This window comes from Monopterus albus, unplaced genomic scaffold, assembly GCF_001952655.1.
Source record: "Monopterus albus unplaced genomic scaffold, M_albus_1.0 scaffold52.1, whole genome shotgun sequence".
Lineage (NCBI taxonomy): Eukaryota > Metazoa > Chordata > Actinopteri > Synbranchiformes > Synbranchidae > Monopterus > Monopterus albus.
Genome location: NW_018127932.1, coordinates 828,399 through 850,996, shown reverse-complemented (window position 1 = coordinate 850,996; position 22,598 = coordinate 828,399). Strand labels below are relative to the sequence as shown.

Here is a 22,598-nt window from a genome sequence, read left to right as displayed (position 1 = left end):
AACATTTAACTTGCAGTGTTTTAAAGCATGCTTTCCAACCAGCAGAATTCACACTTTATTCAGTTTCACTCTTCTCTGTGCACTGACCGTGCTCTGGTGTGAGGTGCCCAACTCACTGCCTGCACACAGACCAAACAAACTAGCGCCAAGGCAGTGAACACTGACCGGGGGATTCATTAGGATGCTGCAGCAGAAAACATCTTTTAGTGTCAGGCTGTATGCGTGTCCAGAGCTTAACGGTAGGTACAAATTAGACATTTGAAAAGTGTGTGTGGAAAGTAAAAGAGTGAGAGAACATAGGGGAGGGTCAGAGAAGAGAGGAGGGAAGGAGAGTGAGTGGAACACAAGTAGCCATAGTTTTAATTAGCAGAGTCTTTTGTATGCCATTTAAACAGTCAGTTAACCTCATTCAGAAAGACTCTGCGCCTCTTCTAAACACATGCACTACACAGGGAAACTGTAGGACACCGCATGTGTGTGTCTTCTAACACATGCATGCAGGACTCCCACAGCTGGGACAGATGTAAACAGAATACTTATATTTGCACAAAGAGAAGCTAAAGCACAACACCAGAATCTATATAACTGTACAACACCAGAATTCAGCATATGATTTTGATGACTATTACTTATTTTATGTTCTTATACACCACAGCATGTGATCCCATGATGCACACAACGTGTATCCACACTTAAAGAATGCCAAGGGGTAATGTTAAAGTGAGTTCCCAAGACTCCTATGACACATCACTCTCAGGGATTAACCTTTTCAGAATCAATCTTGCACAGATATTGTTTCAACGGGACACAAAAGAGGGGAGCAAAACACACCAGAGCAGTTGTATTGTGAAATCTGTCTTGAGTGGTTGTGCATTTATGGTACAGCAGAAACTAAAACTGTACTCTACAGGCCGCTGCCAATACACCATCATTTGAAAATTGGAATTTATGTGTTTGCTTGTTGCTTGACAATATTAAATCCAAAGCATATTTTGATCTTTTACCAAAATAAAACAGTGCATTTTGCCTGAACATGCATAGTTCACTATGCCATGGGATATGAACGCATGTGAAGTGCATAGAGCGATCAAGCTGTATGCTGACAGGCGACTGTAACTTGCTGGGACTTGCCCAGTCTTTACAGGCTCACCACATTAGAAGATGGCTGTCTATTTAACATGATATGACACTACATGAGAATGGGTATAAAATGAAAACCTTTGTACCGCGAATAAGCCAACAAATAAGCCGTCCAATTATGTTAAGTCCATCACATTCCAACAGCTTTATCTGACTGTTATTCTCAACTCACAAAAATGCAACGCACATGTACAGATGTGCAAACTGCAAGACATCGCTGGCTTGTACACAAAGAAAACATAAATATTCCATCTAATGACACATTCTGATGTTATCATTTGTGTTTCCTCAGTAGATCTGTGTAACATCTGCTTTCACAGAGATTTGCAGGCAACACAGTTAGCAGGCAATTACACAACAGTAATCTGTCTATTCTGTCAGTCTGCCATACTGTGCAGGATCATATCCCAAACATCAAATCAGTTGCATGCCTCCTCACTAGCATTCATGGGAGCCAACACAGTTGTGCTTTCTTTAACTCTGTTGTTGTTGTCTTGTTGAAACAGCCTGCCTTCAGTTGAAAGCTGAGTCAGTCTAGCACCCGAGCTCTGTTGGTGCCTCTTATCAAGGGGGCTCCTATGTGAGAGGAATGCTTTTTGTCTACCTGGCCCTGCACTGTGTCTAATGACTAACGGGTCTTTTCACCTTCTCCTCACCTTCCCACAACAAACATACAAACACTTGGAGATGCCGTCGTGCTGCACCGCAGACACACTGTTAATGACTTCTCCCCATGGACATTTAGGAAAGGTGCAGTATGCCTTTTCTGGGTTTGTATGTGCATGTTTGTTCTTCCCCGTGACCCTGTTCAGGGACTAAGCGGTAGAAAATGAATGAATGAATGAATGTTTGTTCTTTGAAGTACAATAAGAAATGACAACAGATTGCTGTGAATGGACAGCACTCGTCCAAAGAGAGATAGAAAGACAGAGAAATGGAGACACAAACGAGGCTGAAAGATGAGGCAGGAACTGTCTGACAACATGAATACAACGCTAAACATGTAAGTAGTAAAATGAAAGCTCCATGGTGGAATCTGCACACTAAAACCCCCATAATCCAGTTAGCACGCTGCAACACAGTTGGCTGGAGTGATCTATACACTGCTGCTTATGGTGCCATTTAATTGGATTAGATGTTGAGGTCATAGGAAGACACTTTATAACTGCAGGTCTGTTCTGAGACATTGTGTCCAAAAAAGCCCCATGACAGACCTAAATGATGCTATTTATCTGCCACAAAGTCTGTATTTCTTTTATTTACCTATGTTGCCTGGTTCTCTCTCTCCTCTGTCACATCTAACAGAATAATTACAGTGGCCATGGTTTGGAGTCTGAAGTCTTCTGTGTCCTCTAAGGATTTATTGATGGGTTCAACACTTTAAAGGGCGCCAGAGCAATATTAAATTTAGCAATGCTACATTGCTGCATTTACACATTCTTAAAAAGGCAAACAGGACATTTCTGTGGGAGACCATGCTGTATTTTATATAGTCTGTGGTTGCCCCTGGCTGGTATTTGGAAAACTCAGCTGGACTGTGTTGGGTCTGAGATAATTGACATTTCTGATTAGCTTGGAAGCAGCTTTTCAGGGAAGCACTGATCCCTTCAAAAACAGACATGTGAGAACAGTCACCGCAAAGAGGGATTTTTGCCACTGTGGTCTTTGTTACTAACTCATGACAGTAAATCTACAGCAATGCACCAAATACAACCACAGAGCATCATTTGAGAAGTGGCCAAGATATACTACCATTAATACAACCAACTAAATGACAGAAAGATTTTTTTTTAATTCTTTGTCCTTTATTTCTCCACCAGATCATTCTGTTTTTTGAGTATTTAGTAATATAGAGGTTTTTTTTAAAGTATGTATATGGTTTGAGACTTAGTTAACTTCAGGTTCATCAGATTGTGAAGCACTGCAGAAGCATGGAGCCGATAAAGTTAAGTGTCAGAAGCAGAAACACTGATCATAACCTCCAGTCTTCACTCCACTTGCACGTGTCTGTTCAGGCTAAAAAAGTCATGGAAACCATCAGAGCCATGCCACACTCTCCACAGCCCAGACTCCTTCCATGCACTCATTACAATGCTATGAAGACTATCTGGAGGCATGGCTGTTGCCTCCAGCCCCAGTCCAGGTCTCCAGGCATCTCACAGAGTGTTGTATTATTGTCAGGCTACAACTTTTTGTTTCCTTGTTTGTTCCACCAGTCCTTGTTCATTACAGGTATGTGAAGCAATGCCTGAGTGAGCGAGAGCGAGTGTGTCAGTGCTGGCCTTCTAACGGTGTAAACCTGGTATACATCCACATTAATGCAGTACATATCTGAGATTGGGCAGTTAGTGCATTAATGTTGCTCACAGTTCATTCCCACTGTAGGACAAATGATGAGGTAACATATGTTTTCAGGTGTGTTCTCATCATGTGAGCGACAGCTATTAACACCGCTGTCAAGACTATGAAGGTTTCATTTAAACAAAACCTCAAACAATGGTATTGTTTAGTCATTGTAAAGTGCTCTGACAAACTTAGCTACTGATATGCATGTTTACAAGAATCCCTGCACATTCTATATTTGGAATAATTAGCAATGTTATCAGATGTGCAGTAGTTCAAGGCGCCTAGTGTGGAGACTAGTCGCACTCTGAACGTTCCTGTCTGATTCACATCATTAACCTCTGATCTCCATCTGGACTAACATCGTACACAACGTCAACCTTCTTTTGCACGACACAAATACATACTATGGACTGCACTTTTATCTTTTCTTCAATCTATTCTCTTAAATGAATAAATACTAAATGAATGATGGGATTAGACTGAGAAAATAGAGATTTTCCAACATTAAACTGCAGGTAAATGTGAAACATTTAATGCTAAACTGAATAGATTTTTAGATAGTAGTATGGTGTGTTTGCATTTCAAAAGTAAAGAAAAGTGGTGAATATAAATCAATATGTAAAGGACTCTTTATCCACAACAATGCAGACATGGGGGATATTTACAAAATCTACTGCAAAATTACTGCGGTGCCAATTTTATTCATTTTCTCCCGTACAAAACCCCATTATGACTCCCTAGTAAATATATGAACACATGCCACACATGTAAGTTCACTATTTAACACTAAAGATTAGTTGTTAAACCTTAGTAAATATCCCCATAGTGTGAGTTTTCCTGTTGCTGCTTTTCCACCCTTATTTCATCCATTTTTATTTTATTGTACCTTTATCTGTTTATTAAAACCAGCAAAGTGATATCTAGTAAATACATGTATTTCCTAATTATTAGATATATTGGACATACTGATGAATAAATGCTGACCCTGAAAACTGGTTCCTGTACTGCTTGTATATGTGCCAGTGTAAATGCATTAATTTAAGTGTTTACCTAAAATAGACCCTCTGCTTTCTTGATTTCCTGACTCAGTTGCATGATAAGAAAATGCTTATCCTTGCCGAATACTCTTAATTTTATTCTTCCATTTAAATAGGAAGAAAAGACAGAGAGGAAATGTGTCTGATTACATACTCATTAACAAAGTTAATGAGGTGTGTGAAGGCTGTTAAAAGAATCACAGTGTGCTACCACTAACTCTAACTACTTTATTCCTAACTGCAAGGCAAAAAGCCACAAGTAGACACACACACATAAACAACCACATACTATATAAACTGTGCACCTTCACAAAGAAGTAACTAAACCTGGAAATGTACCAGTAAATGACTCAAGATACAACAGCAAATAAAACAGCAAGACATTCAAATAAAGAAACCAAACTGAACATGCACAAATAGTTTGCTCACATTCACACAAGATTCCTGAACTGTGGTAGCAGTCATTTAGTGCATGTACTGAGTGGGGATATTATAAAGAGAATGAGGTGAAACACAGTGTGGATTGAGGCTGCTGGGCCTTTGGGTGCTTGCCAAAACACAGACATGTATGTGCATGTATTTGTGTGGCCCGGAGAGAGAGACTGAATGTTTTTATGTGCGGTCAAGAATATCTGCCTTCCTTCTCACCCTCATTCTCATCATAACTATCATGCCGGGTCAAAACATAAAATACTTCATTCATGTTCACACAAATGATCGTGCACAGACAAACGGAGTGTGCAAGGTGTTTTTCTAGTCCTTCTGTGGTGGAGATGAGAGGAGAAACAGGCTGCTTTAGGAAAACTTACAAAAAACCCCAGGAGAGAAAGTCTCTCTCTCTCTCTCTCTCTCTCTGTCTCGTTTTTAGGACTAAATATAGATTCAACATAATGAAAAACAAACACTGTATTAACACAGAATGCAACACATTTCAACCACATCTGTTTTTCTTCTGAAAGCTAATTTCAACACCAGTCCAACAAAATGATTACAAACAGCCATGGAAAAGTTTTGACTATAGTTCTTCTTTCCTCCACAGTGTTGCTTTCTCTATTCATTTACAGAGACTTCAGGAAATAAGTCACCAAGCAGCATTATCTTGTTTCCATAGTAGGACACTCATTTATTTAACCATCTAATGCCTTCTAGACTTGCTAATAGAGGAAAAAAGGAGGCCATGTAGACCCATCTGGAGAGGGTTTGTAATCTATTCTGATTTTAAAAAATACAGCAAGCATAACACCCTCTGTCTCCGTCTACCTCTCGCTCTCACAATACACACAACTCTCCCTTTTCTATGGGACCTAAAGGGGATTTCATGGATGGACTCCACTCTAATCATCTACAGCTCCCAAACCAATGAGAAACACACAGCACTCCCAGACTGGAACACTCAACAACCACTAAAGGAAAACACAGTGTCAGTGGAACTTATCAAGTCCACATGAGGACTGACAGACAAACATGGGCACACATATAGCGAATCACGACAAAGCCAGTCTAACTGTTACCCACATCTCTTCTTTCACTGTAAATGATTCATGATGTGTATTTGTAGGCCCAGAAATCTCACGAGTGCATACATTTGGCTGTGTGCTGTGCTGCCACCCGTGAAGCAAATGAAGGAGTTAACATGGTGAAGAAAGAAGGGAGAAAATCCTTTCTCCCAGCTCTTGATTCACCCTAATTTCCCCCTGCCATTATGTCTACTTGTGTTTCTCAGTATGTCCAAGTCTTTCATTGGCAATCAAGCTGAGTGATGAAGCAGGGCTGAGCGGCATCGATCATGACAAATGCTTGCAGGCGCTTTCAACTGATGGCGGGGTGTACAATAACACCGCTTTGCACAGAGACACAGCCAAGCCCTGTCCATCCATCATGCTATATATTTGCTGGACAATAGATGAAAAGTGTGAGAAGAACAGAGAGGAAAGAAGGGAGTGTGAGGAAAAGCACACCTCTCAACATGTCCATCATCTCTGCCATTACCTATCCCTTCATAAACCAGTGGGCTCACACCAAGCCAGAAATAACGAGAAGAAGAGAAGAGCCTGGAGATCATTTGCTATATTTGAATAATGTTTTACACTGAGTCACGACAGGAGTGAAAGGGAAGAAGATTTAGAATTTAGAAAGAAAACAAAGCCAATGAATCTGGGTGGCTGTTTTCACTCTAACACACATACACACTGTGTGGTCTTACTAAACTGGTTTAAGCTGCTTCTTTATGAACAGCCGGCTACCTATAAAGTGGAAAATCGATCCTGAAGATCTGATGACAGCTTTTCCTGGACATGCTGGTCTGAGGTCAGTGTTATTGAGCTGCTGTGATGAAAGATCCACCACCCGTAACCGCAGGCAGCTGATTCCAGATCAGAGGACCGTCACTAAAACACACACATTCAGGAGCTATTTCTGTCAACACGTAAACTGAATACACTTCAAGACACTTAATCGACTCCATGCACTTCGTAGAGGTGCAGAGATGCATCCAGGTGCAGAGTGAGAAACAGCTCTGGGGAGAAAGAGAGTTAAAAAAGAAAAACATGAAACATAAGGAGAAGGAGATTTGATGAATACTAATCAAAACAAACTCCTCCATAGATCACCTTCTCATTTCCTCTGCCTTCTTCTCTCAGAGGAACTTGTACAGAGTTTCTTCTACTCTCTAAATTCACTGCAGTGAAGCCTCCCAGTCATAACTCTAAGCTCTCACAGTCGCCATCACACATGGAAGGTATCAGGCGAGAGGAGGGGATTAAGCCAGAGGGAAGGTGAGCAGCATAGCTACCTTTATATTGGGTCTGTTCACTGTCCAAATCCCTCTGAACACCAAACAGCCTGAAGGTATCTTCTTAGATATATAATAATTTTTTTTCATTTCTAAAGTCTTAACCAGCTTCTTACTTATTTTCCCATTACATGTTTACATTTCATGGATATGCATTGACTTAAATATGTAGTATATATATATAGAATTTTTGCTGTGGGGAAATAAGGCCACTTTGCACCGAGTGGGCGGTTTAATTGTCCCATAGCACAGAGAAAAGAGGTGAAGTGATAGAACAATAAAGGCTGCAGGCTCTTCCCTCAGTTGCCTCCTTCTCACTATGATGTATGAGACAGGTACATTGTGCTTGACGTCAAGGCAACAATTCACCCTAGGCATGTATCACCTTATCTTTAACAGGACCCACTCGTGCACATAAAGACCCCCACCGACCATGCGTGCATATACATACAGTGCTTTCACTCCCACACACTCATTATCTTGATGCAGAAAGAGCAAGACGGCAATGTAATCAGCAGTAAGTCAGGCCCTTTGTCCCCATATCTTTGCACTCAGTGCACCAAAATAAATACACAATATACTGTAGGTGGTCAGCTGAAGATGAGAGCAGCTGTTGCACACAAACAGAAAGTGGAATTGTTCATCCCAATATATGGTGTTCTTGCCATATGTTTTAACATAGGAATTAATTTATAGCGTCATTCACCTGGTTATAGCACCGCCACAACACTGTATGAATTTGTGTGTTCAACTTTCCTCTTCACTATCAAGAATCTCCAGCAGCATCAGAAACTTGTATTGGGAAAAATGAGCATTCCAGGCTGACAAATCACGGTTGTTATGGTCACAACATACAGTAGCATCTCTGCAACTGTCACAGCCCAGCCCATTGTACTTACATAAAACAGACTACATGTGCAGGCTTCATTGCTGCACGTTTTTCAGACAGTAAAAACATTTATAGCAGCTGGAGGTGTAAGCACTGTCTGATTCCCTGGAACACAAAGCTGTCATAGATACAACTGATGCCCGGAACATGTGCAGTTCTCATCTTGAGTGCCCAAGAGTATTCAGGGACTTTTGCAGACTGCACTGCTCATCCCAGACAGAGTATTACATAAGAAAAGGTTAACCAATGGTCGCCTTTAGCACCATGTGTTTGTGCGTGTAAACAGGAGGCGATGTTTCCTTCCTGTGACAGGTGTGTGTACATGTCAGGGGTCGGTAAAAGCATTCATGAAGCTATGAATAAATAACTGCAAGGTCTCTGAGACTATGGACATCCTTCATGAATATTACATGAGGCTGTCAGGAAGTTAACAGCTATGTTCACTCTGCTGTTAGTGCTTACAAACCAATAACACACATGCGCACACACACATTTCCAGGCTATGGCTTTAATTCCATTATTTGACTTTGGCCTCCGAACAATGAGCCCAGAACTGCAGAATAAAGTAATTACTAACATTTGTATTATATATAAATGTTTTTTTACTTTCTTTAATTACTTTTGTCTGGTGGCTGTTGCTTAAATGTTTATCTCTGTGCTTATAAAAAAAAAAGTTGACATGTTCATGATTCATCTTTGGCAACAAATCACATTCTCTTGTCTGAACAAACACATTTCCACACTGTGTTCAATTAATGGAAGTATTTCTTTGATGCCCCCGGTGCTGGTACTAACTTTTTTGTTGGCTGATGTGGGTTTGGAAACCACAACTTGAAAAAAAGAGAAAGCTGGGACTTAAACTAAAAATTGCAATTAAAGTGAATCAAAGCCTCTGGGCTTTCATTTTCTCTTTCTATCAGTGCTTTTCATTAACTTCACTGCATAAAGAAAGTCATTCCACAAGAGCTAACGGCCCAATACTTTTCAAATTCAATTTCATTCATGCAGCAAAAGAAAACCCGGCTCCAGTCAGTGTTTGTGTGTGTGTGTGTGTGTGTGTGTGTGTGCAATCCTAATGTCGGGATGGGTTCTTAGTCCAGGCTAGAGGTGCAAAGCCAGAATTTGCAGAGGTGCTGGTTGCTAGGAGACAAAAAGCACCCAGCTGGAGTTGTGACTAAGCCTTGAGAGTAATATGTGTGTGTGTGTGCCTTTGTATTGCTTACATTGTCGGGACCAAAACCAGTTAATGCACTCACATTGTGGGGACTCGGCTGCTCCCCACAAGAAGATCACTGAATTTTAGAGCGGCAACATGGTTTAAGTTTAGGGTGAGGTTAGGTGTTAGGGTCAGGGCAGGTATAAGGGTCAGGGTTAGGCAAGTGGTGGTTGTGGTTAAGGTTATGATAGGTCTACAGGTAATGAATGTAAATCAATGTAAAGTCCCCACAAGGAATGAAAACACAGCATGAGTGTGTGTGTGTGTTTGGAAGTAGGCATATATCTATGTGTGTGTTCTGTTTGTGAGAACAGAGTATGGCAGAGGAAGAGGAGGACAATGGAGTTGGTCCCAGCTGTGATGCGTGTGGGTGGGAGCTGTCCTGAGAAAACTAGCTTAACAATGGACATCGTTGGCTGCTCTGGACATTTACTCTGTCCTCCACACTGCTCTGGACCGTCCTCCCACACTGACAGCCCACATACAAGAATGGTAGGGGAATGAGTGAAGCAAACCATACAAGCACCACATAATGACAGACAAAAACAACCATTTCTACTCATGGATACACATGATCTGCTACTACAACCGACAAGACATTTACAGTTATTCTTCATGTTATTATGGCAGACCACAGTGTGAACAGTTTTTATTGGAATTATTTCTTTGGTAAAAGTAGTTCCAATGAAAATTGTTCACAGTGAGGTCTGTGGATTATCCAGCCTTGATACTGTTTCTGGAGAGACACATTGCCCTTATGTAACATTTCAGTGCTTTGACTTTGACCAGTGAAATCCCATTCACCTCCTTTGAATTTATTTGGCAACACAATTGTTAGTGCAGTGATAAAAAAAAACAAACCTCTGCAAATAAAGGCAGGCTACCAAAGTAGTTTGATGCCATAAAGGTAGCTCTGAATATATGTATATATATTTCAAAATGTCAATTTAAGACAAAATCTTCCACCAAATGGTTGATGATCTGACTATTTATCTGACATGGAATATTACATACTTGCATTCCTTTCCCATTTTTAGCAGTGTCACATATGGCCTTAAGGTGTTTTCATTATTGAGTGACCACTCTGGAGCAGATGTGATCTTTTCAGGGTTAATGAACCTTTGCAGAGGTAAGATTGTAGGGATGGATGATTACCACAAGATCTGAACCTTTCCACAAATGTGTACACAATCAGCCACACATACGCAAGCAGACTAATGGTAATTAGCAGTCCAAGTTTAATCAATAAGATACCTTTAAAGGTGTATTTCAGTGTCTAAAATAAATATATTCCTGTGGGAAGGAAGCACATTTTCCCTTCTGTAACAGAGTCCAACATAATGGAGGCTGTGCACATCCATCATCATCCACAAGCATTAGCATAAAGACTGATTACTCCCCAGTGCTTGGAGTCGTCTGCGTGGAGTGAAGAATGCATGCCAGTACAGTTAGCATACTGTCACTAGCCAGATGAGGCCAAAAGCTTTAGATAAATTACTGAAACAGCTACAGCTATGATGGATAAGTGGGAATACAGTGGCTTTTTGTTCCATATGTGAGAACACTGAATCAAGTCCATTTGTTCGAGCTGAACTAACATGCCACAGCGCTTGCTTGTATAATCATGTCTCTGACAACATGTCTTTGTGTTCTTGAAAGCAACTTCTGGATCATTTTATTGCCAAGAGTTCTGCGTGGATGCTAATGCATAGCCTGGGGCTGGGAGCATGCATATTTGTGGCTGTGTGTGTGTGTCCATGTGTGTGTAAAAGAAACTGGTAGCCCTGAAGGAAGCTGTGTGTCACAAAGCCAGCCTGGCACTCGCTAGAGAAGCAACTGCCAGGGCAGAGGGCATGAAATTAAACCTCTCCACTCAGGGAAGAGGGAGAGAAAAGTCAGAGGAGGAGGAGGAGGAGGAGGAGGAGAGGGTGTGGTGGAGGAGAAACAAAGGATAATAAAGATGCAGGGGAAGGACAGGACACAAGACTGGCAATAAACAATCACCCAAGTCAAATAGGAAACCAACAAATTTTGCAACAGCGGAGTGGAAAGATGCTCTGCCAATATTTTTATATCTGTATCAAGTGGGGGGGGGCGGATCTTACAAAAAGAAAACCCTACAGTGCTTTAAAAAAATATTAATTAATAAAAAAAATTATCAATTATTCAGAAAAGGTTGTGCTAATCTTCAGAACTTAAAGCGATATGCATTGATTTGTGTTGTTGCTAGACACATATTTGATTTCTGTTTCTTGTGGTGGCAGGAAAAGAAATATCACCCTCCTGGTCAAGATCTAAGCAAGGCTGTGCACAGATCAGGAACCTAGACACCTACACACACACACACTCGCTACACTGTACATTTATGCAGACATCATCGCTGCTATTTTCAACTCTCACCTCTAGAAAGACTAGGAGGCCCGTAGAGGTTATGATGAATATGCTAGACACTGAGTGTGTGTGAGTGCATGAAAGTACACATTTGTATGCTTTACCTGACAATTCTATATCCTGCAGCAGAACTTTACTATTTATTTTCTTTGCTGTATTTCACTGCTCTGTACAAACCATCTCCCCATCTACCCTGAAAACTGATACAGAGACGCTGTTTACTGAGAAAATAATAACCACATACGCAGCTGGGAACAGCCAAGCGGATGTCCTCTACTCGAGGTTCCTCTCTCACCCTACCCATAACCTTTCACCCCAGCATTGTGAGTCAGGCTGGGAGGGCCCCGAGCGTGACCAATCCATTAGACTCATCCGACAAGGATGAGGATGACATCTGAACCTCCAGAGGCAGGAGAGGGAGGAAGAAAACGAACAAGAGGAGGGCTACTAAAAACTGGAAGTACAAAGGCTGTAGGGATGATAACCCCTAAAATCTGAGCAGTTAATGTTAAGAAAAATTCAGTATTCCCAAAGTAACTGCATAAACCATTGAAGCAAACATATACTGCCAATCTTCGTCCTTTCCTTGGATGGAAGGAGGAGGATGGGACTTTAAGGATCAGCGAGTGAGAGTGACAACCCTGTCTGGAATGCCTTTGTCTGCATAGGCTAATATTTGCTCTTGGATTTATCTTTTTCTACTTCCCATATTTTCTGTTGACAGAGGGGAATTAAAAGGCAGATAGCAAACAGGTTACCTAGTAGCAAGATGTTTGTGCATGTGTATAAGCCAGTAGGTTCCCAAGCAGAAGGTGATGGGCAGAGGCACAGTGTAATGAGTACAGAAATCGTGGCCATTACTATCCAGCCACAAAACGTATGCCCCCACATGCATCAAAAAAAGGGTTGTGTGTGTGAGAAACAGAAAGGACAGGAAGAAAATACACGCTCATTTAACATGGTACCAAGAAAGCCTCCACCTCCGTTTCCTTCCCTTACTCCAGTCCCGTCCTGCCGACTCATGGGTTCCAGCAGCCTGGGTGTCTGCCTGAAAGCCAGTCTCACAACGGGCCAGTCATGGCGGTGGCACTTTGATGTCTTTGTGGCGGGACTCCATGCCTCATGTTCATGCTCATTAACTTTGTCAGTGACAGATCAATGCAAGCCTGCAGAAGGCTTCACTGCCTCAAAATTGCAGTCTATTCACCATTCTGGGTTTGAGCCTGGATTGACTTTGGTGTCATTCTGGACAAACACATAATGCAGCAAAAGACCAGGAGATTGTTGGCTCATGACAGCACTCTTTTAACAAGACTTCACCCTCAACGCGTGCAAGGAGGATATTGCTTCACTTAACTCTGGCATCCCGACCTCCTGCGGCTTAGTGCTCACAGACAGCAGTCACGTCTCTTTACATCCTGCACCCTGTTTAATGATTAGGAGATTACAGCCCTTTTTGCACCCTAATGTCAGTCAGACAAATGCAGCCAACCAGAGAACTAAAACCATGAGAGAAGTTCAGGCATGTCTCTCACAACAAGAACCACATTGTCAAGACATAACACTTAGCACCTTCAAACAAGTTCTTGAATCTTACCCTGTCGTCTGTGTCAGGCTTCATCTCCCACTTCACCTCATTTATAGCTGATTTTTACTTTTTGTTCACATTTTTTTGATGCCTTGCTAGTTGGAGTCAAGTGGGGACTCTTCTGTTCGGAGAGTCAGTCTTGTGTTTCTTCGTTACTTCCTCTGCCTGTTGTTTGAGACCATAGAGAAACTAGTTTTTCAGAACTTTAGTTTGAGGAGCATGAATGTTCACACAAGCACCTTAAGTAATCTAAATCTAAAAATACATATGATCTTACAAAGAAAATATTCATTCACATTCATTACCATTTTTCATATGTATAATGTAAATACTTACTACAATGGACACATTTTGGTTAGTTTGTATTTTAAGGATATAACAAAACGGTTTTGTTATACAAGACAAAACGTTTAAGGAACCTTTCTCAACACGTATCCAAGCATGTAACAATTCCACTAATCTGAAAGGGTACAAATCACTTAAATTTAAGAGAACTTTCACACAAAACTGACATTGCAGTTAATGCCTCCATACATTCAGTGTGTAGATTATAGATTCACTGCACACTCACTGCATGTAATGCACCCCACACATGCACCCGTGTAAACATGCCCTCAGGACAGCATATACGCAGCAAGTCCTGATGATAGTGCATGTACACATGCAATGCAAACAGACAAGTTTGTTTTCATTCTACATAAGGACATTGACACTCATTTCCTGAAGACCTAAACTATAACCACTACTTATCTAACTCTGCCCCTACCCTAACACCAAACCTCACCTTAACCTTAGACCAAGTCCACACCCTAAAATGACACGGCGGGGTCCAGCTTGTCCCCACAGTGTGTGTGTAAACAGGTTTCAATCCCCACAGTGTGATTAATACCAGACACAAAGCCTGATGCACACAAACACACACAGCCAGAGATCATCTGTACTCTAAATATTTAAAAAGACTATTCCTCATCTGTAATTAAAACCACTGCAGCATTCCTGTTACCATATCTCCTACCATCAACCCAGTTTTTCTTCCCCCCCTCTCTCTCCATCTTTCTATTCTGTTGTTCTCTACTTCCTTCCCTCATGTTGACCTTTGCCTAGAAGTGGAATGTTTGAAAATCTTCCATAAACAGCAAAACTGTGGAGAATCATCTGTGCAACAACTCCCCTCACTTTAAAACCCATGAATCTCTTTCTCTCTGATGAGCACACCATCACCACCAGCCCTCGGTTCACTCGCAGTTCATTTACCAGTGGGAGAAAGTACAAGGTCAGGTTTTGTAGGCAGCTGTCTCTCCTGTGGGAGAAAGGTGCTTTTCCTAAGAGAAGTAATGATATGTTAGGACAGCCCGCAGAGCAAACACAGGAACTGTTAGTCAGTGCCACACACTGTTTGGTTACAATACCTAGGGCTTCTGTCGTGCCCAGGCCTGTGGGGATACCGGGGGTAAAATCCCTTCATTGCCCCAGTACTTCCTCCTATTAGAATCTACCCAAATCCTGCCTTTATTACTGTGTTTGCTCTGCTGAGCTCACTAATGCTCTCCAGCTTCTCTCACAAAGATAGATGCTGATTTTTACGCGTGTGTGTGTGTGTGTGTGTGTGTGTGTATTTGCATTGGCCCGCACAGTAATGCTTCCCATCCCTTCACCATCAACAAGGACAGAATGTGGAGCGTTATGCGATGAAGCTCTGCAAGTGGGAACACACACTTAGAGGCTCACAGGACAGACGCGTTCCTGGAAAGGAGAGCAACAGTAGATTCCTCAGCTCTAGTGGCCATGGATGGAGCATGTGTGCATGACTGTGTGGAGTTGTAAACAAGCACTTCTCATGGCCTATGGAGAGCTGCTCTGATTTCAGACATTATTTATTTATTAGCACCCAGTGTGGGACAAACACACACATGGGAAGTGTGACAGAAATTCTTCCGTTTATTCCATCACACACCAGCAATGAATCTCATTTCCTCACCCTTCTCTTCCCTCAATCCCCCTCTTCTTTGAAAATGATGGAGTGTTCGGAGTGAATATTCATCTGAAAGAAAAAAAATCATCTCACAATCAACAAATTTTCGTATTCTCCGTTTGGCACTGATTAGTAAATGAAGGGCTACAGACTTGACACACAGGCTTTCACATACGAGTACACACACACAACCCTATTATCCAAGCTTCAGGCAAGGGCTTTGTTTCATACCATTGAAATCTGACAGTGATTTATGGAGAAGGGGAGTCACCCTACACCCTGATACACACAGCAACACAAAGCAAGGTTACTGGCCCAAACATGAGCACAAAGAAAGGTTACTGCTCCACCAACAAAGCCACACTGACAGCAGTGCATACCGCGGTCCGGGGTCAACACCACACTGATGCAGCTCAAGGAATAAATTCAGCCAACCCGTTACATCCATGCATTGACCACTTTCAATAACTTGTTTTGATGAAAGCCATGAATATGAATCCCTCTGCTTCTGCACTCATTGACTGCTTAATGACTCTTCCGGAAACAGCATGAGGCTCAGAAAAAAAAAAAAAAAAAAAAAAAAAATCAACGCGGACCCTTCCACTTAGTCCAAGTTTATGCACCAGGTTCTGGAGTCATTTTCTGATACATTACTGTTGTGGTTTTGTCAGAGCGGTGAACCCTGAGAGGTCAGACACACCCTGCCTCTCAGCATAGGTATGCCCTCCGCAGTACCAGGGTTTCTTCTTTTTCTTCTGTGTGGTCATGTTAGACTGTCTTTATATGTGCTATCAGTTACAGCTTAGGTGAGGGCACCGCATTCCTTCTGGCTCATTATGAGTGTTGAAAAGGCAGCAACATAGCCAGTAATCTGCAACAGTTTTAGCTCGACGGCTGGTTTTTGGAACACACACATGCAGACGCTGCAGGAAGAAAACTGATTCCCCAGGGAATACTTTTTCTACACAGCAAAACCGCAGCGCTTTTCTGCAGCGCACTGCAAAATCCATTCTGGGTGCCAGTTTGCTCATTCTTGCTGGGACAAAACAGACAGCTGTGATAAACTGTCTGACGATGTAATGTCAGCAGGTTCAGTGCAAGACCAGGGAGAGATAAGAGGAGTGGGACAGATAGAGAAGAGGAAGAAGAAAGAGGAAAAGTTTTCCCATCTCATGTTAAAAAGTTGGATAAAGGAGACAAGACACACACTGATGATTCACAGACACATAACAAGGACAGTGAGTCATCCTTGATGAAGCTTAATTTGGGGGTAAAACCCTCATTGCTGGTTTTGCTCTAAGGGCTCAGGGATGCACCACAGAACCTAATAATATCAGATAATAGGCCTCTGCAGCTCTCCATGCAGTCACACAGACTATATAAACTATATTTCAGAAATACAAAAAGAGAGAGCAGTAGGGAGAGGAAGAGAAAGGGGGACATACAGGCCAGAATGGGCCTCATTTGAATAGGAATTCACTGTCTAAAAGTTCCTCGACATTTTGCTCATTTCACTACTAGTACTCTCTTGATGAGTGCTTCAGCTTTGGCAACAATGTGAGTGTGTTTGGTGGAGGCTTATGAAAGCCACTCCAGGGCTCTCCAAGGCCAGCCGGCTACGGCCAGCTTGACGACTGAGGATCGGAATTCAGCAGGTCGGTTGACAAAGAGGCTCTCTCCCATAGTGTGTGTTTTACAGACCAAGAGAACACACAGTGTAGATGGAAAGAAGGAAAGGGAGAGCAGAGGAACAAGAGTAAGAGAAAGAGGGGGTGGGAGATAAAAGCCAGAGCAGGTGTGAGTGCCTTAAACAGTACTGACAACTCAAAGACAGTGGCCTATTCAGTGTGGCGTAATTGCTGTTACAGTGGCCGCATGTTCCTTTAATTTCCTCTTTGGAACGATATGGCAGCTCGTGTTACACATTAATTATGTTTTCTGGGATCCCCTCTCTGCCCCTCCCCCTCCCGGTGGACTGACAGCTTGGCTGCCTCCTGGCCCAGCCCGTCTCAGAGCAAGGGAGTGGGTGACTGAATAGGCTAATAAATAGTGAAGGAGGGGTTGGTCACACCCCACTCTATTGTACTGGCGCTGTCACGCCTGACCCTTAACCAAACACATGCATACAGTCACTCTCTCTCACACACACACACACACACACACTTTGATGGCTACCAATGTATGCATGCAACCTTGTACATAGTCACACATACACACACCTTCACATCACCTCTGTCAGCCCTGACCCCGTACCAAATACCCAGGCTCCCCCTGTATCCAAGGTGACCAAATGAGGCCCCAGCTATCACCTAGCAACCAGGGAACAATGAGCTCCAAGGAGACGGAATGGCTTGAGTAAAGGGCAGGCTGTTCTCTGGAGATGGAGGGATGGGAGCTATGGTCGGGAGAAGGAGGGGACGAGGGGTGATGGGAATGGTGTTAGGACACATCTTTAACTGTGTCACAAAGAGGGTGCCTGCCTGGGAAACAAGGCTGCACTTCTCTAACCCTGCAGGATGTCTCCGTTCAATCTGCTCTGCTCAGCTCAGCTCACTCTCACAACTTGGAACAAAAAAACAAAACAATCTGACTTTTACCGTTTTTCTACCCCACCCTCCTCTCTTCATCTGCACAGTGTATGAGGGGAGGCAGGAAGTAAAGCCATAAAAACAAAAACAGGAAAAAATAAAAGATTACATAATCTTCCATTTCATGCTTTATAACAGAAATGTCTGTCAAACATCTTTATGCTACACAGACTAACCTCCACAATTTCTACAGTCAGCTGAGGAAACTTTTAACTAATTTCATTGTTGACACCAACATCCCAAAGCTTTACTCACACTGTCAAGGAAACTCTTACCAATTCTCTGTCTCTCTGCCCCTTGGGGGGGGAGAGGGTGTTGACAGAGATGTATCACAGTCTTTCCGCTTTCTATATCCAGAAACACAGGTAGGAAGGTGAAAGAGGGTGAGATTGCCAAGGGGCCAAACGCAGCACAACAGCACTCTGCCAATTCAGTCTCCATAGAAACTATTAGGATACTATAAAAAGACAAAGACAAATCTTCCCAGAGAACTAGTTCAAGCTGCAGTGATCTCACTGAGGTATTTGCCATATTGATTAGGCTTCTGCCATTGTCTCCTGCCAAAGTCTGTGATAGGAAAAACAACTCCTGTAAGAGGTCTCTTCTGTGCCTAAACTGGGCACAATCCTAAATCAAAGTGGTTTTATCAATTAGCTTATGAGAAAGCGGTGAACAAAGGGGGTGGAGAGGAGAAAGAGGAAATAAAATGATTAAAATGAGTGTGTTTGTTAGCTTGTTCATGTGAAAACTCTTTTTTGGTCATGAATGGCCTCCTCTCTTTTTACCGTAGCTTTATGAAATAGAACCCGGGCATCTCCCCTCAGCTCCTATACTTCTCACACAATAACTGTATCTTTCCTTCATTTACACAAATTTACAATAAAACAGTACAAGAATTAGCTTCTTTTCTCTGTTGAAACTGAACATCTTTGTTTGGAACTGCTGGCCAGACAAACAAGCATCTGAAGATGTCTCCTTGGGCTATATGAAACTGTAAACTGGCACTTTCTACAAACTAAATATTACATCGACCAATAATGAAAATAACCATTAGCTGCAACCCTAGCATGTGTAAACCTAGCAGATGTAAAGTGACCTAATCTAGTCAGAAGTAATCACCGTCTGTGGGGCTAATGAAGGTGTCAGGGGGAGGAAGAATAATGGTGTGTTGCAAGGTGTCACGGATTAATTAGTAGACACACACATGTATATATTGGATTTGGAGGATTTAACAGGGGCGGCAAATGAGGATTTAAGGAGTAGCAGTACAGCTTCTGGGCAAAGTCAAATCAAATAGTGTCAGACTTTGTCCGTGGACTTAGTCAGATGGAAAATTTATGACGTGTTGACACAGTCAGACACCAAGCAGACAGTAGTAATAGAAATACAGTTGTATTGAGTTTGTTTGTCTGCCATTGATTTCTGGTCTATACCACTGTCTTGCTTAAAGTATCTGACCTTCTGTGGCCTGTAAATATCAGGAAAGGTCTCTGGGATAATGTTTTAGACTAAGGAATGCTATAACTTACACAGACTATAATGATTTATTTGACAGTATTGTCTCTGTACCTGGCCTGGACACCTTTGACTTCATGGGATCTGTCTACATCTCTGGTCTGGGGTTGGTCTACTACTCTTCTATTCTACAAGCCACAATGCAGTGCTGGTAATATCCACTACACTAATGCCAGCACCAACAACACCCCCTCCAGCCATCAGCATGATCTCCACATGAAAGGGCCCACAAACTCATTACCACAGCCTGAAGCACATCAGAGCCTCCAGTCCCCAGGCCGTTTATAAGCCAAGGAGGATGGAGAAATTCAGCCAGCAGGGAGGAGGAATAGAGAAAGAGATCTCATATAGGGCTTGCCATCAGGGCAGCCAGGTGCTAAAAGTGCAGATAAGAAGCAGGGATGAAGTAATAGATGGGGGAGAAAAGAGAAATGATAAGGAAGGTAGGACACTGGAAATGAGAAAGGAAGTGAGGGACGGTAAAAGGGGCAGAGGGATCAGAGAGGGAGAACGTGGAAAGATGAGAGAGGGAGGAAGCTTTCTACTCCCATCTCTGTGTGGTGTTTCATCCTTCATAGGGCCCCAGTGTCACTCAGGCCTCCTCCAGAAGAGTCCAGCTTTGAAGTGAAGATTGGACTTTTGGCTAACGCTCCACTGCAGGTGCCCCCGGCTCCCTCTCCGTTTCTGTCTCCCAGCACAGCCACTAACATGAGAAGACATGAGAATCCTTTCATAGTCTACAAATGAGGCCAATCTTTCTTCTCTCTGCCTCTCTCTTTGACATTATCTGCCAACCCCACTTACTCTGTCGCCCCACTTTTTTACTGCTTCTTAGGTACCGCTATGTCCTTCTATTGCCCTCTAACTCATTTACCCTTCTCCACTACACTGGATTTGGGAGGAAGGAATGAAAAAAAATGTTCACAAGAGAGAAAAATCAGCTGCTGTAAATAGAATAAATCAAATTGATTATGTATAGAATATACAGTATATACATCTCCTGCCCCACCTTTATTTTTCTTCTTCTCTCTTTCATCTTTTCCGTCTTCCAACTGCTCCTCTGTGCCTTCTATCTCTGTGACACCCTCTTTCTCAGTCAATACTCAAATCTGCTCTCCTCCTCTTTACTCCCTTTGAGCTGTCAGGCCCTGCTCCATTTACAATGCACAACAGGTAAGCACACACACACACACACACACACACACCAACACTCATTTCTGGAAGCTTTGTTTGAGTGGGGTTGGTGTGTATGTACACTTCTAGTCAAAACAGTGGGGAAGGGGAATCGATCCCATCCCCCAGTGATTTCCTGTTCTACTGTATACAAAGCTAAGAAGAAAAGACACCCCCTGCACAGAACAACATGCTGTTTCTCACCAAAAAACATCTCCACAGCATGCAAATGTATATACTGTGCAGCTAATGAGATCATTGCTTCATGCTGTGATACCATCAGGAGAGTACTGTGGAAGGGAGAAGATATTGGAAGTAGATGGGCATTTGCATTAGATTTCAGTTTTCCCTTCTTGCTATTCATATTCAATATGCTCTTTTACTCACAGTTGAATAACCAGATATGGGTACCAAGGTCGATTGAAGTGTTTACTATGTTTTAAATGTTTAAAATGGTTTAATAAAGTGTTTGGCTAGATGTCTGCTGGTCAATGGAAAAGAGCCACACAGGAAAAAAGAGATTAGATGATTTTGTTGATTAGTTTTTTTTTTTCATACTTTAAATTTGATGCACTGTGGACTTCTGATTTAGAGGTTGATTATATTTGTTATACATGTTACATCAGTAGGTGAATTATTTACTGAAAAAATAGACATATATAAATGAATATTTGGTCCTGCTTCGGTTCACATCAGCTCAGCTGGAGCTGTAGGAGAGATACAGCTCTCTCTCCGGCTTGTTTTAGTGGCACCTCAACAGCAGCTGTATAAAGACAAAATTTGCCTTGTGTTGCCAGTGATTGAGCTGAGACCCAAACCAGCAAACCTGTCACAAGTTAGCTTCTTTCACAATTAGCCTGCACCAGCTTAACCTTCATTAATCTCTGTACGGCAAAGGTTTTTAAGTTCAGCAGATACAATATGAGCCAGCTGCTCTGCAATAGATGGAGTCTCAAGAACAACAGGCCTGGAGGTCTATAAAGTCCCAAGACCGGACCTGCTCACCACAGACAGAGAGGAGACACAACTCAGAGTTCGCACACACATATACAAACAGAAATATATCTATGGGGAAGAGGAAGGGGTCCAACCCATGGCTCTCTTTCCAGAAGATAAAGGGATGTGCCTAAAGCCTATAATTACATATACACACAGCTAAAAACCTCTTCCATCCATTACACTACATTTTTCCCAAGCAACTGAATCAGCTCTTGTTCAGAAAATATGAGGCTCTTTTTGAGGCCCCTATTTCTTTCTCTGCGTGTCTTCCGCTTAGCCAGAAAAGGTAAACAGTCCAAGTCCGAGCCCCACAGAGCTTGGTTGGTGCAAAAGCAAGTCAGCAGGAGGTGGGGAAAGTGTGCATGCAATGACATTTGTGCGGCTGGATGTATGAGAGTGTGTGTGTGTGTGTGTGTGTGTGTGTGTGTGTGTGTGTGTGTGTGTGTGTGAAGAAATAATTTGCCCTGCAATTTGTTTGTTAATTTTCATCTCAGAATCAGAGCCTGAGTTCGAGGCCACAGCACAGAACTGGAACAATCATTTACTAGGCTCTAGAGTGTCAAATCTGGACTCTAACAGCTCACAGCTAGAGATTTCACACAGAAACTGTAGGCTCCCTGTTAACCTCCTCACACATCATCCAGAGCATCTACTGTCGTCTTGTCTGAAACCCCAGTTCCTGAACTGAAATGGGATGGACAGATGCACCGAGCGAGGGAAACACCAATTGCAAGGAGATTGTACTCTATGAGCTGTGATTCCCATTCAGATAGATGTATTCATATTCCATGCTGTTAACTGTACAAAGCCATTATGCATACACATGTCCACTAAAGCACTCACACAAGCAGGATCATCAAACCAGCACTATATAGGGTTGTTATTCCTGGCTGGGACTACAGAGTTCCTCAAGCACTGCTTCCAAATTCCAGTAAGTGGGTGTGTGTGTGTGG

The 22,598-nt window shown here is 42.4% G+C and overlaps 1 protein-coding gene across 1 annotated transcript in view; it reads right to left on the bottom strand.

Annotated features, from left to right (window-relative positions):
- slit1a (slit homolog 1a (Drosophila)) overlaps positions 1-22,598 on the bottom strand; it is a 75,745-nt gene that overhangs the window by 33,885 nt on the left and 19,262 nt on the right. The window lies entirely within an intron of this gene.